This window comes from Heterodontus francisci, unplaced genomic scaffold (genome assembly GCF_036365525.1).
Source record: "Heterodontus francisci isolate sHetFra1 unplaced genomic scaffold, sHetFra1.hap1 HAP1_SCAFFOLD_240, whole genome shotgun sequence".
Lineage (NCBI taxonomy): Eukaryota > Metazoa > Chordata > Chondrichthyes > Heterodontiformes > Heterodontidae > Heterodontus > Heterodontus francisci.
This window is the reverse complement of record NW_027140128.1, coordinates 1,566,984-1,582,306: the sequence shown is the minus strand read 5'-3', so window position 1 is coordinate 1,582,306 and position 15,323 is coordinate 1,566,984.

The following is a 15,323-nucleotide window of genomic DNA, read 5'->3' as shown; positions in this document are numbered from 1 at the left end:
CAACACTTTGCAAACTCTCACATTTAAGAAATATTCTGCCTTTCTGTTTATTCTACCAAAGTGGATAACTTCACACTTATTCATATTATGTTCCATCTGTCATTTCATTCACTTATCCTATCCAAGTCCCCTGGAAGCCTCCTTATTAACTCCTCACAGCTCACATCCTTTACAATTAGCATACTCTTCTCCATGCTGCAATTGTAAACTTTCAGTGACTCAGATGGGGGTGTCCACCTGCATACCAGAGCTGATGACAAGCTGTTCATCTTGGCAAGACTGCGCGCCAAGACTAAAATGTGTCAGTTCCTAGTCTGTGAGATGCTGTTTGCTGATGACACTGTGCTGACATCCCATAATGAAATTCTCTTGCAGCAGTTAGTATATCGGTTCTCCCTGGCCTGCAAGGAGTTTGGACTGATGATCAGCATCAAGAAGATGAAAGTTATGGGCCAGGACGTCGAGACTCCACCTTCCATCAAAATCGACAACCTCACTTTGGAGGATCAACAATTACCAGCAATCTGTCCCTTGATACTGAAATCAGCACCAGGATTGTCAATGCTGCAGCTGTCATGTCAACGTTGAGAAGACCAATGTGAACCAACAGCAAACTGACCAAAAATATAAAGCTCTGCGTGTACCAGGCTTGTGTTCTCAGCACCCTCCTTTATAGTTGAGAAGCATCAACAACTTATGCAAGCCAGGAAAAGCAGCTGAACAGCTTCCACCTCCGCTGCCTCAGATGGATATTGGGCATGTCCTGGCAGGACAGAGTGCCGAATGCGGAAGTACACCAGCGTGCAGGGATCCGCAGCATGTTTGTCCTCTTGCGTCAGCAGTGACTCTGTTGACTGGGTCATGTGTGCCGAATGGATGACGGTCGGTTTGCCAAAGAAATGCTCTTTGGTGAGCTTGCTATCAGCATGAGACCAACAGGTCACCCACGTCTGTGATACAAGGACATCTGCAAACGAGATCTCCAGCAGACTGGGAGTGTAGTCGATGCCTGGGAAGTCCTTCCTGCTGACTGGAATTCCTGGAGAAAGGCATTCAGGAAGACCATGGGAAAAGCAGAGGACAAAAGAAATGACCAGTTGGGGGGAAAGAGAGCTCAGAGGAAGGAAAAATTATCAGTCGACCTCGGGCCAATGATATTCATCTGTACCAGCTGTGGAAGGGATTGTCACTCACGAGTCATCCTCTGCAGCCACAACAAACGATGTTTAATACAGAAGTGACCTACACGCCAGGCGTAGCCCATCGCCGTCCGAGACGGACAGTTGCCTATTACTATTACAGCTGCAGCTACAACCACAAGAGCGGATCAGAGGCTGGGAACTCTGCGGCGACGAACTCACCTCTTGATTCACCAAAGCCTGCCAACCATCTACAAGGCACAAGTCAGGAATATGATGGAATACTCATGCCTGGATGAGTGCAGCTCCAACAACACTCAAGAGATTGACACCATCAGGTCAAAGCAGCCCACTTGATTGGCGCCCCATCCACCACCTTAAACATTCATTCCCTCTAGCACCAGTGCAGAGTGGCAGCAGTGTGTCACATTTACAATACGTACTGCAGCAACTTACCAAGCCTCCTTCAACAGCACCTTCCAACCCACAAACGCAACCACCTAGAAGGACAAAGGTAGCAGACGCATGGGAACATCACCACCTTCAGGTTCCCCTCCAAGTCACACACCCTCCTGACTTGGCACTATACCGCCATTCCTTTACTGCTGCAGGGTCAAAAACCAGGAACACCCTCCCAAAAAGCACTGTGGTGGTGCCAGAGGACTGAACAGTGGCAAATGTGACTTCCTATTTCAACAAAGGGTGTAAGGACAATCCAGGTAACTACAGGCCAGTGTGATTAACAGCAGTGGTGAGTAAGGTTTTAGAAACAATATTAGGGAAAAAATCAACAGTCACTTGGAGAGATTTGAGTTAATTGAGAAGAGTGAGCATGGATTTATAAATGGGAGTTCATGCTTCACTAACTGCATTTTTTGATGAACTAACAGGAAGATGATGCAGCGAATGTTGGTGATATGGATTTTAAGAAAGGATGGATGGATGGATTCAGAATGAATGATAGGGTACCACATAAAAGGGTGGTTAACAAAATTGAGGTTCATGGAATAGGAGAGTCACTGTCCAATTGGATAGAAAATTGCTTTTAGGACAGAAAATAGCGAATCATAGTAAACGGTTCTTTGTCAGACTGGAGGATAGTCGACAGTGGGTGTTCTCCAGTGTTTACTGCGAGAACCACTGCTTTTTCTGCTATATGTAAATGACTCGGATCTTGGAATATCGAGTAGAATCTCAAAATATACCGATAACACCAAACCTGGAGGAGTGGTAAACAGTGAGGATGATATGACCTGCCTGCAACAGGACAGTGATAGGCTAGCAGAATGGGCAGACAGGTGGCAGATAGAATTTAATAGTGACTAGTGTGAGGTGATGCATTATAGCAGAAGGAATTGGGAGAGACAATATATACTTAATAGCACAGTTCTAAATAGAACTAAAAACAATGCACCCTGTAAGTGGCTTGTTGGTCCAGGGGTATGATTCCCACTTTGGGTGTCTGATTGCTTAATATGCAAGAGGTTAACAGACTAGCCCTTCTTCATTTGTGTTTTTAGTTGAAGGCCATCAATTGGTTGCAGCCTTACAGAAAGCGAAATTGACGTTCATACAGATCCTGTTTGAGGACCAGAGAACTGGATTCAAAGAGCCTGTTGACAAAATTGAAATGAAGAAAATGTACAGGTCGCCAATTGGGTGTCTGAAGGTGGTGCAGTAACTGAGAGCTGGATACAAAAACAACACGACCAGTAGCTAATATGGAATGGAATTCTTCTGTGTTTCTGTTGTTCGGTTTCGATTAGGGTGGCACAGTGGCGCAGTGGTTGGACCCACAAACTCACAGTTTCAGGGCCCTGGGCTCAATTCTGAGTACTGCCTGTGTGGAGTTTGCAACTTCTTCCTGTGTCTGTGTGGGTTTTTGCTGGGTGCTCCGGTTTCCTCCCCCCTCCAAAGACTTGCAGGTGATAGGCAAATTGCCCGCAGTGTAGGTTGGTGGTCGGGAATATGGGATTCCTGCAGGGTTAGTATAAATGGGTGGTTGTTGGTCGCCACAGACTTGGTGGGCCGAAGGGCCTGTTTCAGTGCTGTATCTCTACTAATCGATTTTCTTGTTTTTCTCTTTTTTGATGCGTTTGAATAATTGTGGATCCTTCTTCAGGGTGTTTCCATTCACCAGGAAGTTCTGACCTCTGATGATGTTGATCATCATAAGCTTCTGATAGTTTTGGAACTGAGCAAATTTCCTTTGCTTGAGTCTGCAAGATGTAACTCAGTCTGACATGTGGATCCAAGGGAGGATTTGAAAGCCACCCCTGCATTGGAGCAGACAGTTGTATCCATCCAATAAGACAGTGAGTAGAAGTGACAGTTCAGTCAGTCGAATATGAGACTTTTAATCTCAGGGTTGTGAGTTTGAGTGCCATTCTGTTTTTCCCTTTTTTGAGGCTTCATTAGCAGAGAGTACAAGGAGTGTTTGAAATGAAATTCAACAACAGTATGAGCAAGTCTCACTTTGATTCGGGACTCTTCACTCTGCAGCATATCACTGCAAAAGATTGAACTTTATCTCATTTCTTTCTCAGCTCGGTGTCAGTGCGGCTCGGTGGGACTTCTGGCTGTCTCCCGCTTCACAATCCATCAGTGCTGAGAAAGCAATGGGGAATATTACTCATATGTTGTGTTCTGTAACCTTTCGGAAAAATTGAATGTATGTATTTTCTTCCAAAACATTCATTCTCAGTGCAGAGAAAAATAGATTATAGGATTGACTGTATCAGTAAGTGGGAAATGTGTAAAATATGTTGTGACCAGTGGAGAAATGGGATGAGAATATAGTGCCCTCTTCTGATTTCAACTGTGGAAGCATTTGTTGTTTGGCTCTGTAGCTTAGTAGGCTCAAACATCTGTCTATTAAATAGAAGATCCTGGTTTCAACTCCCAACAGAGCCTTATGTCATTATTAGCAACATGCTTTAGAAGTTCACATCTGCGTCTTGTGAGCTTGAACTCTTAATTCAAGTTACATGATGAATTTCAGTCACAGGAGAGAACAACCTTTGTGAAGGATGTGAGTTTGGATTGGCTGTTCCTCCTTCTCCAGAAATTCAGTCCTGATATTTCAAAGGTAACTTCTTTGATAGAAATTTGTTCACCGTTCCATTCAACCTGGAAAACAGCTTGACATTAATCTCACTGAAGGAACGTGTGACCGCGTTCTGTGTTGCAGAGTGCTTGTGTCATTATGTGTTGCTTTTAACCGAGACTGGGACATGACGCAATTGGGTGGGTTTATCTGAGGTTTGGAATATTTGTCAGTCAGGAACAAGAAAAATCAAAGTAACCAAATAAGAAAACCTATGTCTCGTGGTTACCGAGAAAAGGTCAGAAGATAATAAACTTTTTTTGTTCTATTCAATACAACTGTGTGAACTTTGACCTTTCCTGCCTTTTAGAAGCAGTATTTGAAGTGTCTCAGTAAAAATGTTCAGTGTAGATGAGAGTGGGGTCTGGGTGAGCATCTGCTGAGTGTGACAGGGTCAGGACTGGATGCAGGAAGTTCTCTGACAGTCTCTCTCTCTCTCTCTGATGGGTTGAGTTGATTTTCAACCGGCAGCTGTTGGTGTTTCGATAAATCAAGTTCCCTCCACTGATTTGTTTGGACAGACAGTGCAGTATAAGGATGTAAAGGGTTAATGCTGAAGACAGTGGGATCAACCCCTCCCACTGTCAGAGTGATGATGTAACCGTCACATGAGATGAGGTTTGGGAGAAGAGAGAGCAGCACCAGGGTTGCCAGCTTAGGAGGCTTGTTGAGTGTGTATATAGTATTGAGTAAATTAGAAAAGATTTCTTAGTTATTTCAGCAGGAAATTTGTCCAGAAAATATCGAGAAACTCACAATTTTATTATTCAGGAGTCGGAACACAGATATTAACACCAAGTGACAGTTCTGGGTTCATTAACAAAAAAAAGGTAGCGAATAATATTTCTCACTGATTGAAATCCCCCAGTGAGGAGACAGTTAAACAGGTGATCTGTTGGGACATCCTTCGATCCAAGCTTTCTGCAGCGTTTAATCTCCGTTTTTGGTGAAATTCTCTGTTATTTGCAACTTTTTTAAATCCAGCTTTGATGGGCGAGTGAAAAAACTGAAAAAATTGAACAGTTCCATTTTTTCTTTTCTTCCTTCTTCCCTTCTTTCCATCAGTTTCGCTTTTATGTCTCAGATCAATATAGTGATGAGAATCCCAATTTAATCTGCTGTTTCTGGTGTTTTATCCATTCCAATCAGAATTCAACATTCCAATCTAATCTATTTGTTATTCCACAGTGTCTCTCCATGTGTTTTATTCTGTTGCATTCTCTCACAGTCTGTTTGATAATCAATGTTATATCTCACTCTCTGTTCTGGTGAAGATCAGAAGCAGTGATATCTGTTTGCACCACCCGAAAGTCGGTCTGAGGCTGTGCCTCGCTGATCATGTGGGGTTCGGAACATAGGAACATGAGTCGGCCATTCAGCCCATCGAGCCTGCCCTGCCATTCAATATGATCATGGCTGATCATCCACTTCAATGTCCTTTTCCCCACACTTTCCTCATATTCCCTTATGTCATTTGTATTTAGAAATCTGTCAATCTCTGCTTTAAACATACTCAATGACTGAGCTTCCACAGCCCTCTGGGGTACAGAATTCCAAAGATTTACAACCCTCTGAATAACAACATTTTTTCACATCTCTGACCTAAGTGGCTTCCCCCTTATTTTGAAAATGCATCCCCTGGTTCTCCACTCCCCAACCAGGGGAAACATCTTAGCTGCATCTACCCTGACTGTCCTTTAAGTATTTTGTTGGTTTCAATGAGTTCACCTCTCATTCTTCGAAACTCTAGAGAATACTGCCCCAGTTTCCCAATCTCTCTTGATAGAACAGTCCCACCATCCCAGGAACAAGTCTGATGAACCTTCGTTGAACTCCCTCCATGGCAATAATATCCGTCCTAAGGTAAGGAGACCAAAACTGCACACAGTACTCCAAGTACGGTCTAACCAAGGGTCTATACAATTGAAGCAAGACTTCACTACTCCTGTACTCAAATCCTCTTGTGATAAAGGCTAACATACTATTAGCCTTTCTAATTGCTTACTGCACCTGCATGTTAGCTGTCAGTGACTTATTGACATGGATACCAGGTCACCCTTCTACATTATACCTCAGTTAATAAAGGAAAGGATTCCATATACCAGCTGAACCACCTTATTGACCTGTACTGCTACTTCAGGGATCTGTGGACATTCACTCCAACGTCCCTCACTCCCTCTGCACCGTTCAGTGTTCTCCCATTAATTGTGTATTCCTTTGCCTTTTTTGACCTCCCAAATGCATCACCTCACACTTGTCCAATTTGAATTCCATTTACCACTTCTCTGCCCACCTGACCATTCTATTGATATCTTCCTGCAGTGTACAGCTATCCTCCTCCCTATCAACAACACGGACAATTTTCGTGTTATCTGCAAACATCTTGATTGTGCCCTCCACATTTATGTCCATATCATTAATATATGCCACAAAAAGCAGGGGACCAAGTTCTGAGCCCTGTGCAACACCACTCGAAACAGTCCTCCAGTTGCAAAAACACCTGTAACCAATTCCTTCTTGTTTCCTGCCACTGAGCCAATTTTGTATCCAGCTTGCTACATTCCCCTGGATCGCATGCGCTTTTATGTTTTTTTAACCTGTTTGCCATGTGGGATCTTGTCAAAAGCCTTGCTGAAATCCATGTAGACCACATCAACCGCACTATCCTCACGATCCTCATTGTTACTTCTTCAAAAAATTCAATCAAGTTCGTCAGACAGGAGCTTCCCTGAACAAATCCATGCTGATGATACTTGATTAATCTGTGCCTCTCTCAGTGACGGTTTATCCTGTCTCTCAGAATTAATTCCAATAATTCACCCACTATTGCGGTTAGGCTGACTGGCCTTTAATTGTTCCCTCACTTCCTTTTTCAACAATGGTGCAATGTTAGCAATAAAAACAAAAAGTGCTGGACATACACAGCAGGTCTGGCAGCATCTGTGGAGAGAGAAGCAAAGTTAACATTTCAGGTCAGTGACCTTTCATCAGAACAGAAACATTAACTTTGCTTCTCTCTCCACAGATGCTGCCTGACCTGCTGTGTATTTCCAGCGCGAATAGTTTTAATTTCAGATTTCCAGCATCTGCAGAATTTTGCTTTTATTGCAACGTTACGAGACCTCCCATCCTCTGGCATCACACCTGTATCCAGTGAGGGATTGGAAACTGATGGTCAGACCTTCCACTACTTCCTCCCTGGCTTCTTTTAACAGCCTGTGGTACATTTCATCCGGCCCTGATGATTTATCCACTTTCAAGGATGCTAATCCCATTTATACTTCTTCTCTCCCTCAGTTTATCATGTCCAATACTTCACACTCCTTCTCCTTAATTACAATATATGCATCACCCCCTCATTTGTGAAGACAGTAAAGTATACATTAACAAACATACCCACATCTTCCACCCTGATGGGCCCTACTCTTTCCTCAGTTGCCTCTTACTCCAATGTATTGATGAAACATCTTTGGATGCATTTTGATTTTGCTTGTCAATATTCTTTCATGCTCTCTGTTTGCTCTCCGTCGCTGCTCCCAAATGCCTCTAGTTAAGTCAAAAGACAACTTATCAGAAGTGGGATCACAAGGCCGAAAGTGGGGATGTTCACTGATGATTGCACAATGTTCAGCACCATTCATGACTCCTCAGATACTGAAGCAGCCCGTGTCCAGATGTATCAAGACCAGGACAACATCCAGGCTTGGGCTGATAAATGGTTAATAACATTTGCGTCACATAAATGCCAGGCAATGACCATCTCAAACAAGAGAGAATCTAATCATTTCCGCTTGATGTTCAATGGCATTACCATCACTGAAACCCCCACCATCAACATTGGGGGAGTTACCATTGACCATAAACTGAACTGGACCAGCCACATAAATGCATTTGCTACAAAAGCAGGTCAGAGGCTAGGAATTCTGCAGTGAGCAACTTACCTCCTGTCTCCCCACATCTTTACATCTTTCCACCATTTACGAGGCACCAGTCAGGAGTTTGATGGAATACTCTCCACTTGCCTGGATGAGTGCAGCTCCAACAACACTCAAGTAGCCTGCTTGATTGCCCCCATCCACCAGCTTCAACATTCACTCCATTCACCACTAATGCACAGTGGCAGCAGTGTGTACACTCTACATGATGCACTGCAGCAACAAACTAAGGCTCTTTCAACAGTACCTTCCAAACACTGAACCTCTACTACCGAGAAGGACAAGGGCAGCAGATGCAAGGGAGCACTACCACCAGCAAGTTCCTCTCCAAGCCACACACCATCCTGACTTGGTACTGTATCGCCATTCCTTCATTGTCGTTGGGTAAAAATCCTGGAACTCCCTTCCAAACAGCACTGTTGGTATTCCTGCATCTCAAGGACTGCAGCGGCTCAAGAAGGCAGCTCACCACCACTTTGTCAAGGGCAATTTGTAATGGGCAATAAATGCTGGCATAGCCAGCGATGCCTATGTCCCAGGAACAAAGGAAATAAAGTAAGGAAATAGTGAAGGGCTTTTATAGAATACACGGAGACACGTTTCCTCTTGTGGTGGTTTCTGAAATAAGAGCCAAAAATATAAAATCAACATTCATAAAACCAATGAGGAATTCATTAAAAATGTATTTATGCAGTGAATGGATAGAATCTGGAATTTGCTATCACAGGGAGCGGTTGGGGTGAATAGTATTGATGCACTTGAGGGGAGGTGGAACAAATGAACAAGTGTATGGGGAGGAATGAATTGAGGGATATACATATCGGGCTTCATTTTTTAAAATTTGTGCATTTGAAGCAGGATGGCTGGAAATATGTGAAGAGCATAGAGCAGTTGGGACGATCCCAATGCAGTGTTTTGTCTGGATGGATCTGCCCAAAACACTTGTGATGGAGTGGAGGCTGATACTGACACTGGTTTTCATTAGTGTGTGTTCTTAATGATTATTAATTGAGAAATTAAATTCACCTCTTTGATATTTTGCCCCTCACCTGTTCTTGAGTTATAAGATATTTTTTTTTCATACAGGCAAATATTTGAAGGTATGGTGATGAATGTGATGGTTGCTGCACTCGAGGCACAAGGAACAGTGCAGCCAACTCCTCTCACACACAGTAGGTACATTATCACTCAGAGTACAGAGCGATAGACAGTGCATCAGTTCCCTCGTCTCAGACTGCAGAAGTAGTCAGGCTCACATTGATTCCAAGCTCCAGAGACACATTTTCAAACAAACAAAGCAGGAGAAAAAGAAGTTGTTTCCATTTCGCCCCAATTCAGTCCCACTGACAGTCAGATGCATCAATCCCAGGTCAAAATCACACCCACTAGCAGATTGAAATGCAATGTGTCAATCTAAATATAATGCAGACTTAGCTAGCAATTAAATATCAGATAGATTTGGCACACACTACTGATTGAATGGCACAGAATCTAAGCTAATGATGTACCCTGAGATTTAAATTAAATATCATACCCAAAGCTCGCACCCATTCATTATAAAGGATGTTTAAACATCCCCATAATGTACCCTGAGATACAAGTTACATACAAGTCCAACATTCATTGCAGTGAAAGTTTCAAAAATGCCGAAAGATATTGTAAGCTGAGACACAAATTAGATACCAGTTTAGAACACACGCACGCTGTGAAATTGAAAGATACAGAATCAATTCTATTAGTGTAGATTGATCTAAACATTATATACCATTCTAAAAACTCATACAATATCAAACTGAAATACAGTATCAATTCCATTAGTGTAGATTGATCTAAACATTATATACCATTCAAAAAACTCATACAATATCAAACTGAAATACAGTATCAATTCCATTAGTGTAGATTGATCTAAACATTATATACCATTCTAAAAACTCATACAATATCAAATTGAAATACAGTATCAATTTTATTAGTGCACATTGACCTAAACATTACATACTATTCCAAAAACTCATACAGTATCAATTCCATTAGTGTAGATTGATCTAATCATTGCCAGTCCAAAAATCACATACAGTATCAGATTGAGCAATGCTGATATGAAGTGTAAACTGTGATGTAAATTAGATGCCTGGACAGAACTCACCCAGACTGCGGAAATAAAAAATACAGTTGTCTATGATACGCATTATTTTCCAGCCAAAAACATCTCGTACATGATCAGAGTGAAATAGATTATCAATTCCATTTGTGTAGACTGAACTCCACATTATGGCGGCACAGTGGCGCAGTGGTTAGCATTGCAGATTCAAAGCTCCACTGACCTGGGTTCAGTTCTGCGTACTTCCTGTGCGGAGTTTGCAAGTTCTCCCTGTGACCAGGTGGATTTCTGTTGTGTGCTCCAGTTTCCCCCCACAGCCCAAGAATTGCAGGTTGTTAGGTAAATTGCCCCGAGTGTGAAGATGTGGTAGGGAATATGGGATTGATGTGGGATTAGTGTATATGGGTGGTTGCTGGTTGGCACAGACTCGGTGGGTTGAAGGGCCTGTTTCAGTGCCGTATTTGAAAATAAAATTACAAACCTGTAAAAACTCTCATCCAGGCGTATGGTGATTTTGTGGTTACTTTACAGGACGAGTAATCCAAAAGTCTCCACTAATGGACCAGAGACATGAGTTCAAATTCCACTGCAGCAGCTGGGTAATTTATAGAATCAAAGTAAGTTTATGGCACAGGAAGAGGCCACTTGGCCCATTGTGTCTGTGCCAGATGAAAACGGTCCACCCATTCTAATCCCACCTTCCAGCATTTGCTGCATAACCCTGCAGATTACGTCATTTGAGGTGTATATCCAGACTCGTTTTGAATGAGTTGAGGGTTTCTGTCTCAACTCCCCTATCAGGCAGTGAGTTCCAGACCCCCTCCACCCTCTGGCTGAAAAAAAACTTTTCCTCATCTCCTCTGTAATCTTCATGCCAATCACTTTAAATCTATTCCCCTAGTCACTGACCTCTCTGCTAAGGTGAACAGGCCCTTCAGTTCAACTCTATACAGGCCCCGCAAAATTTTGTACATTTCAGTCGGATCTCCCCTCAGCCTCCTCTGTTCCAAGGAGAACAGCTCCATCCTCTCCAATCTTTCCCCAGAGCTGCATTTTTCCAGTCCCGGCAACATCCTCGTAAATCTCCTCTGTACCCTATCTCGGGCAATTACATCCTTTCTGTAATGAAGTGATCAGAACTGCACACAGTACTCAAGTTGTGGCCTGACTAATGATTTATACAGTTACAGTACAACCTCCCTGCTCATATATTCTATACCTCGGCTGATAAAAGAAAGGATTCCATGTGCCTTTTTACCACCTTATCGATCTGTCCTGCTACATTCAAGGATCTTTGGACATTTACTCCAAGGTCCCTCACTTTCTCTACACCTCTCAGCAGTTTCCTATTAATCATGTATTCCTTTGCCTTGTTTGACCTCCCCAAATGCATGACCTCACACTTCTCTGGATTGAATTCCATTTGCCATTTTTCTGCCCATCTGACCAGACCATCAAGATATTCCTGCAGCCTGCAGCTATCCTCCTTGCTATTTACCACACAGCCAATCCTTGTGTCATTTGCAAACTTCTTGATCATGCCCCCTACATTTACATCCATGTAGACTACATCATAAACTGCACTACCCTCATCTATTTTCCTTGTTAATTCTTCAAAATTTCGATCAAGTTGTTCAGACAAGATCTTCCCTTAACAAATCCATGCTGACTATCCTTGATTAATCTGTGCCTTTCTAAGTGACATTTTATCCTGTCTCTCTGAATAGATTCCAATAATTTTCCCACTATTGAGGTTCGACCGACTGGCCTGTAATTATTCGGTCTATCCCTCACTCCCTTTTTAAACAGAGGTACAATGTTAGCAGTCCTCCAATCCTCCAGCACAACACCTGTATCCAGTGAGGTCTGTTAAACGATGGTCAGACCTTCCGCTATTTCCTCTCTTGCTTCTTTTAACAGCCTGAGGTACATTTCATCCATCCCTGGTGATTTATCAACTTTCAAATAAGCTAATTCCATTAGTATGTCCTCTCTCCCTCTGTTGATCATATCTAATACTTCACACCCCTCTTCCTTATCTACAATATCTGCATCGTCCCCCTCTTTTGTGCAGACAGATGCAAAGTATTTATTAAGAACAATACCAACATCTTCTGCCCCGACATATAGGTTACCTTTATGGTCTTTTCTGTGCCCTGCGCTTTCCTTAGTTATCCTTTTACTTTTAATGTATTGATAAAACATCTTTGTGTTTACCTTGATTTTGATTGCCAATATTCTTTCATGCCTCTCTTAGTTTTCCTAATTTCAACGTTCATTTCCCCCCTCCACATTAGATTAGATTAGATTAGATTAGAGATACAGCACTGAAACAGGCCCTTCGGCCCACCGAGTCTGTGCCGACCATCAACCACCCATTTATACTAATCCTACACTAATCCCATTCTGCAGACCTCTTGGCCTTCTGTAGTATTGAGTTCTCTGTGTCGGGCATAATCTTTCCTTTACTGCCATATCATACCCATAAGCTCCTTGACATCCATGGGGCTCTAGATTTGGCCTTCCCACCCTTTTTCTTTGAGGGAACATGTTGACTCTGAACCCCTAGAATCTCCCCTTGAATTCTTCCCACTGATCTGACACTGATTTACCTTCAAGTAACTGTTTCCAGTCCACTTTCGCTAAATCACTCCTCAGCTTAGTAAAGTTGGCCTTGCCCCAATTGAGAACTCTAACTCTTGTTGTCTCCTTGTCCTTTCCATAAATATGTTAAAACTGACTGAATTATGATTACTACCACCAAAATGCTCTCCCACTGCCACTCCTTCCACCTGCCCATCTTCATTTCCTAAAACTGCACCCTCTCTTGTTGGACTTGCTACATATTCGCTAAAATATTTCTCCTGAATGCATCACAAGAATTCTGCTCCCTCAATTCCTTTCACACTAAAACTATCTCAGTTAATGTTTGGGTGGTTAAAATCCCTTTCTATTGCTGCCGTACTGTTGCTTTGACAAAAATTGCCACATTGTTGAGCTGCCATTCCTGTCCCTCCTTAAGCCATGTTTCTCTCAGAGCTATGATATCATGCTGCCACCTGTCTATCTGTCCTCAGCTCATCTGCTTTATTTGCTACACTCCTTGCATTGAAATAGATACACTTGAGCACTGCCAAACACATTTTTAATTTTCTAAACTTTGTTTCCTCAGTCTTCCAGACTCATCAATTAATTTTCTGCCTTCCATTTTCATTTCTGATTTTGTCCCATCTGACTCTACCTTCCAGTCCCCACCCCCCTGGAAAACTAGTTTAAACCCTCCCCAAAAGCACGAGCAAAATGCCCCGCAAGGAACTCCGTCCCAGCTCTGTTCAGGTGCAACCCGTCCGACCAGTCCCAAGAATCTAATGCCATTCCTCCTGGACCATCTTTCCAGCCACACATTCATCTGTCTTATCCTTCTATTCCTGAACTCACTTGCGCTTGGCACTGGGAGCAATCTGGAGATTATTACTTTTGATGTCCCGTTTGCAAATTTCTTACCTCACTCCCCAAATTCTGACTGCAGGACAACATCCTTATTTCTCCCTATGTTGTTGGTTCCAATGTGGACCACAACTGCTCACCCTCCCCTTTCAGGATGCTCTGTAACTGCTCAATGACATCCTTGATCCTGGCACCAGGGAGGCAACATACCATTCCTGGATTCATGTCTGCGACTACAGAAATGCCTGATTGTTCCCTTGACTATTGAATCACCTATCACTATGGCTTTTCCAGTCTTCCTTGTACCTCCCTTTGCAGCTGAGTCACCCATGGTGCCATGGACTTGGCTCTGGCTGCACTCCCCAGGGAAGCATCACTGTCCTCCATATTCAGAACTGAATACCCGTTGGAGAGTGTCATGCAGTCAGGGTGTCCTGTACTACCTACTCGATTCTTTTTGACTGCCTGGTGATCACCCATTCCCTCTCTCCCTGCATACTCTTAAGCTGTGGGGTGACCACATCTATAAACGTGCTATCCATGTAGCTCTCTTCTCAGGAATGCACTGCAGTGTCACCAGCTGCCACTCAAGTTCCAAAACCCAGAGCTCAAGCTGCCACAATTGAGAGCACTTCCTGGCACAAATGGTTCTCTAAGATAGTGGAAGCATCCTGGAGCTCCCACATATCACAGGAGGTGCACTCTCAAGGTTGAAACACCCCTGCCATTAGTTGAACCTTTGCTACTGCTAAAAAAAACCTTAACAGTACTACAACACCTTCGAATTATAAATAAAACTTTACTAGTACTGATAAATCCCACTAAAAATCAATACAGTTCACTAGTTAAGATAAACCTTACTCCAAAAAACTCACCAACGATTCACTTGTCCCTTATCATTAATACTTAATTTATACTCTTTTTATTCTGCCTGTTGTTGAAATGCTATAACCCAGCCATTTACACACCCACCCTAACAGTGGTGTACTAACTATTTACTGTTACTCCCGAACAGCCGTTAATCACAAACAGTCACCTTGCAGCTTTCCTGTGATGTCACTATTCACTTTGTTTCCAAACTCCAGCATGCTTGGACTCCTGTCCACTCCGCTTTCACCGTTTCCTGCTCTCTGAGTGAACCCTTGCTTGCTCTCTCTCTCTCCCCACCCCGGGCTCTTTATGCTCCACTCTGCTCTCACTGTTTCCCGCTCTCTTAATGTATCAATATTTGTTTGCGTTGTGGTTAATTCAAAATATGGATTAACTGTATTTTACAGTTGTAGGTTTTATTTGGTAGTCCTGTACAAGTTGTGGATTGGTATTCAATATTTAGCTCTGTGAAAACGATTGTGAATGAAAACGTAACTTTCAATCTTATACATGGGCTTGTCTGCAATCTCCAAGTCCTTCACTTTGTAGTAATGGAATTGAAACTGTATCTTTCAGTCTTAATCTCTGTGGGATTTTTGAACTGGTATGTAATGCATAGCTCGGTCTAACGTCTGATGTACATTATTGGGATTCATAGGATCAAAGGAAATAGGGGCATTAGGCCAATCAGCCCATTGAGCCTGCTCTGCCATTCAAACAGA